This window comes from Symphodus melops (assembly GCF_947650265.1).
Source record: "Symphodus melops genome assembly, chromosome: 10".
Lineage (NCBI taxonomy): Eukaryota > Metazoa > Chordata > Actinopteri > Labriformes > Labridae > Symphodus > Symphodus melops.
In genome coordinates, this window is record NC_136700.1 from 22,421,366 (window position 1) to 22,427,365 (window position 6,000).

Below are 6,000 nucleotides of genomic sequence, written 5' to 3' on the forward strand. Positions count from 1 at the left end.
GTCAGGTCATTGTACTGAGAGGCCAGAGCCACGATGATGACCCGTCACGACCCCAAAATAGAGGCTGCTAAGGGAAGAGGAAGGAGCTCTGAAAGGGAGGTCAGAGGGAATCGTGGCACCAGACTTGATATCTCTATTCAAAAGCCGTACTGGCAACCTGGTCGCTCTGAATGCAGCCCAATTATTTCAATCCTGGGAAGGGGAAGAGGGGATAAAGGGGCGCACAAAGAGAGAAAAATGGGTTTGACATTCAGGCCGGTCGGGCTGAGGGAGGTAACAAGTTCACGGCCCTTTCAGAAAACATGGCCGCCTGCTGTGTGATGGACGATGGAGCCTCAGATGGGACATCAGGGGTGGGATCTAGGCCGAAATGCATGGGAACCCAGTCTCCAGGGAAAAAAGGGAGTTATCGTCCTGCTTAAATAAATGAACTCTCAGATAAAAGAAGCTCCAAAAGCTTTCTGAGCTGGCCCATATGGAGCAACAATGCTGCATCAGAAAAGGCTTCTTACTGCACCGCTTAGCATGCAGACAAGACGGATTCATTCTCCCTTTGAGTTTACGACATTTCTTTCATTTTAAAGTAGAGGCCGCATATGAGTTGTTTTGAAAATAAGAAGGTACAAAAATGATGTGAAAACCTTGTGAAAGATCTTATGATGCCTCTGGAGATTTGGCTGAACGAATAAAAATATTAAAGTGATGGAAAAGAAAAATCAAGTGAATTAAAAATCCACTTTTAAAGCTAATAGAAGACCTTGATCAGCAGCTTATTCTGCTTTATATCAGCGTTTCTCGTGACTGTGAAGGCGTTGAATTGTTGTCATTGACATCAACACATACAGGTGTTTTAAATTATGTTTGCGAACCAGAGGAATAATAAAAGTAAAATAACATATTTATTAATGGCTTTTGCAGAATATCAAAGAGTTATAAAAACAAGTTTGCTGTCATAGTGTAGTTAGCCCGTAGCATACCGATGACTTTTTAGCACTGAAGCCGTTTTTGTTCACCAACTTGTGAATGCAACCCCAAAATCACTGCTTTGTGATGTTAGCCAAAGCTTTATAAATGCACAACTGATCTCAACACCTGAAACATCGCATCAACAGGGAGCAGTACTTGGCCTGCACTTACAGACTTTTTAAAAATCCCACACATGATGACTAACATTAACCAAGGTTAAAGAAACTTAAAGATAGATAGATAGATAGATAGATAGATAGATAGATAGATAGATAGATAGATAGATAGATAGATAGATAGATAGATAGATACTTTATTGATCCCGAAGGAAATTCAAGGAAAGACAATATTTCATATCTGGACTCTAAATGAAATCTAAGTTCTTCTGGTATCTTTGAACGGAAGATAAGAACAGATGTTTTTATTGTCAGAAGTATGTTGAACTTATCTGTACTCTTTATTTTTGTTCCTGATTGACATTCAGTGTTGAGGTTGTGTCTTGCTGCTGCTGATGGGGTGGTTCCCTTCTAATATAGAGGAGCTTAAAGAAGCCATTATTTAAACCATAGAATTTTGTTTTTCAACACGCTCTTTTCTATTACACAATTTTAAAATCTTTTTTATTGTTAAAATTCAAATCAATTCAAACCTTCAACTGACAGTAAAAACATGATTTTACATCTCCACTCTCAGGATGTCAGGAGAAGCTGCAAACTGAGCTACCGCTAACGACACAACGTCATTTTTTTAGGTTGGCTCCTTCAGTGTTAATCATTCCTGAGGTTGGAGGACGGCCGTCTCTTTGTCTTCAGAACAAACAAAGATATTGATTCAAACTTAAAACCATTAAATATCTGCTCCTGTTGTCTGTTTGTGTTTCCAGAGAATTTCATGAAAACAATAACAATCTATATTCTACCATAACCAGGAAGTGACTTGTTCAAATATTCAGCCTTTTAGTCTGAATTTTAAGTCAAACCTCCAACATGTTGTATCAAGCGTTTCGCAAAATGCACCTGCCCTTTATTAAACCACAATTAGCTTGTCTCTCAAACTACAGGCCCCAGGTTTGAAGACAGGATGTTTCTGTCCTTTCAGCCGCACAGGAGAAAAAAAGTGATCTGACAAGAAGAGAGAGTGAGACTGAAATGTTCTTATTTCATGCTTAATAAAAAATCCCCAGCAGGATCTGAACAAAGCAGCAAGATCACGCTGAAATGAGCGTGTGTTGATGAAGGGTCGAGCAAAAACAAGTGTCCGGTAAATGGAGATTTTGAGATGTTTCAGAATGAATCGTTTAGATTGTCAATGCCAGTGTGTCCTTTTAAAAGAATGCTTTTGTTCTTTGAACATTGTTGAAAAGTACTTAAAAACTGAAAAGAAATAATATCAGAAGTGACACACAAACTCAGGCTTACAGAGAATCTTTGATGGAGAAGCACAGGGTCACAATGAACTCTGATCCTTCTTTCAAATCTATACAAAAAAACCCATTTCAAGCACACTTGAGTATAAAGTGTAAGATATAGTGTCAGAATAAAAAGCCTGAGGATGGAGTAGAGAGGATGTGAGGTGTGTTTGAGATGACGACAGACAGTTTCTGTAAACATTTCTGCTCATCCCAGAGGAGAAGAGGTCGGGATGTGTTATACAGACGAAAATAACCTTCACTTCTGTTTTTAAGGAAGGGGGGATGTGACGTCAAAACCACAACAAATATCTAAAATATATCTTTCAGTCAAAGCACATAGACCAATGTGCTTTAGACTCAACTTTAAAGGCACATTATGATAATTTGGATTAAAAGAAACATTTCCATCATTTCATAAGTGACAGATTTAAAGGTGTTTGTCTTAGAAAAGCCCCTTCAGTTAATTGGTGACCAATTCAAACAATAAATATATATAGGACACATTTGATTCTCTGGGGAAAAAGTTACTCGGAAAACTTAAAAATTTAGAAAATAAACATGTAGCTGTGTAACTAAAAGAAATTCTTGCAGGGAAAAACAAGACAAATGCAAGGTGGGCATATTAACATCATCATAATAAAAACAAGCAGTGCTTCTGTGCTATAGTATCATCGCTGTGGCCCACTTTAACAGCCTGAGGAATAATAAACCTGTCAACAAAAGGTCTCCTGGGAGGCCTCTGCTGACACTTGGCTGTCAGCAGCAAAGCATGCTGGGATAGTTAATGGGACAGGCCCTAGGGGTTGCCTCGGACGAAGGACGACCCCAGACAGGTGAGCGGTCTGACACATGAAATAACGAGTCTTCCTCTCTGAACTTTGTTTCAGTAAAGTCACAAACTGCTCTGCATTTCTCTTATTTCTTTTGGATAATGTGAATCCAAAATTATTACTGGATTGAAGGTGAAGCCGAGGCAGTATAAGCTGAAGTAATAAGAAATCACTTACTGAATCATTCTGAAAACAGAAATGCAAAAAACATTTATCAAAAAAACAGCCCAAATCAGATCAGACACTGACTCACTGATAAAGCAAAATATTAATATTGAGATTTAAAAAATAATTCTTTGAACAGAAAGTCACAAATCCATACAAAACTCCATTCACTAAATCCCACATTTAATCATCGCTTCCTACCTCCGTCGAATCATCCTCCCACACGTGAGCACCCATCCTACAGTACGTCTCTGTGATTTCACCTTTCTCAAAACCACGTGGCCGCTGCATTCAGCAAGTTTTTCTTCCCTGAACACGTGTGAACACGCATGTGAACATCTGAGCTGATCAACTAAACTGTTCCCATATGGAGCCCTGAGGGGAGCAGCAGCTGGAGTTTCACTGCAAGCTGTGGGTGACACCGGTCACTGGGTGCTGACAGGCTGTCATTCAGGCTGTCATATTTAAAAAAAAAAAACTAACCAATTATTTGTTAAAATTCAGATTGCAAGCAAGATGTAAAAACCAGAGTGTGTATGAAGAGAGAAGACAGGAGTTTGGAGCAGAGAAAGCAGGTGAAAGAGGAAAGGGAGAGCAGTGGGTTGGTGTTTCCTCAGCACTGACCTGTACACACAGCAAACACAGCAGCGGTCAGCCTCTCATCTTCTATCTCTTCTCACATTTCACTCTCCAGCTCCTTCCTCGCTGCCTTTTGAAGTTGGTCCCTCTGTTACTTCTGAGGAAAAAGTCGTTTGCAAAGAAGGGAATGTGTCAGAGGAGGAGGGAGAAGTCTTCCTCTCTTGCCTTTCTTTCCTCTTCTTTTTCTTTACTTCCCCCTTGTTCTATTATGCACCAGCTGAAGTCAACACCTCCTCCTGCTCTTCTACAGGAAAAAAAAAATCTCTCCACACAGTCACTGCTGAGGGAGAGGAGGAGAAAAATAACACTGCGAGAGAGAAAGAGAGGGAGCTCAGTCACCCTCCTGTTCAAATTTAGAGGCTGGATCTCGGGCTGCAAGGCGAACTCTACTGGGCATGCCCACAACTGAGAGGCACACTTTGTAACACTCACTTCCTCCCTTCCTGTTCTTGCCTTCTCCCCCCTCTTCACTCACATCCCTCCCTCCCTCCCTCCCTTCCTCCTCTCTCTCTCTCTATATCTCTCCCTGCAGCGCCCAGTCCAGCAGGGATCAGAAACACTGCTCGGACTAAAGTCCATCCAGCTAGAAGACAAGACAAATTTAAAAAAGGCGAGAAAAGATGACAAATGTCTCAATCAGAAACTAAGTTTTCATGCAAACCCCATTTCAAACCATGTAATTCAATCTTATGAGCGTGTGGGCTGTATAGACGTCAGTGATGTTATATTTGATCCAAAACTAATAAACGTCTGACTCAAAAAAACAGCAAACAAAGAAGGCTCCTGTGAACGATCTCCTGCAGCACCCCTGCACTAAAAAAGATAGAAAATAGTATCTGAAAGTGAGGAGTGATTTTTTTTTTTATAGCATTTCCTTCATCTTGTAACATAAGAACTGCACGGTGGCTCCTGAGTCTTCCTTCCTGTGTGTATGATTGTTTTTCTCTTTTTAAATTGACAGTGAATCTTCTGTTGTTTTTTTTTGTTTGTTTTTTTCCTCTCTTGAAAATGCACATTGCATGTAAAAAACTAAAAAGTTGTTTTTTTTTCCTTCGGCATTTTTCTGAAACCAATTCCCCCTTAACAAAACAATTGTTGTTGTTTTTTTAATTGAGACAACTTGCAGGGAAATATTTTCCTTATGATTTCACTTTTAAGAACTTTCCATTTAGTGCACGCTGACTGAAAATGTGTTGCTTTTTTTCAATTCCTTTCAGTTTATTTAGCAGAAATATGAGCACATTTATATATCTTGTTTACTGTTAGAAGTGTACATTTTACATCAACTTTTCAAATAAAAATTAATTACATTTGTGAAATAAAGTGATGTTGCCCGAATGCTCTAAACTTACATCCATCCATTCTTTAATATACTTGATTTTATATCGAGCAATTTTTTATTTATTTATTTTTCCTTTCAAGATGTCATCTTTATCCTGGTACGTCAGGATAACAATGCTGCTTTTTGTGGATAATGCGTTCATTTCCTGATCTCCAGAGACAGAGTGAAATGTACTCATTGTCACAAGAAACCAGCTTTGTTAAGATGGTTTCTTCAGAGATAAAGGGGTAGATAAATGTTGAGAAGACTGACTCATCGTCACGGGATGAAGAGAGTTAAACAAAATAAATCAATACATATACACCCTGGGCCACTGTAAAAGTTACAGTATGGTAAGAGTATGATTTATTGATTAGTTTTTGGTTTACAAAAGAAAAAAATAGAAATGATCTCATTTAATGTTGTACATGCAGATACTTTGGTTGTCGATAAACGGTACATTCACACATTAATATATGATCCTGCCTTGATGTTTGTTATCCACTTATCGAAGCTCTCCTAAGAATATGGACACATTCATTCTAAGATTATTTGCTAATCTTAAACTCTATGCCAATAATGTACGAGCAGACAGAAAATCAGCTCTGACCTCTAAATAGTCCCATCGTTGACATGCTGACCCCTCTGTAACACTCAGTGGTATAACC

At 39.0% G+C, this 6,000-nt stretch overlaps 1 long non-coding RNA gene across 1 annotated transcript in view; it reads right to left on the reverse strand.

Annotated features, from left to right (window-relative positions):
* Positions 1 to 4,369, reverse strand: part of LOC306830129 — a 54,999-nt gene extending 50,630 nt beyond the window's left edge. The window contains exon 1 of the long non-coding RNA XR_013779930.1: positions 3,997 to 4,369. This is a non-coding gene — a long non-coding RNA (uncharacterized lncRNA). The remainder of the gene's footprint in view (positions 1 to 3,996) is intronic.
* Between the last annotated feature and the right edge of the window lie 1,631 nt (positions 4,370 to 6,000).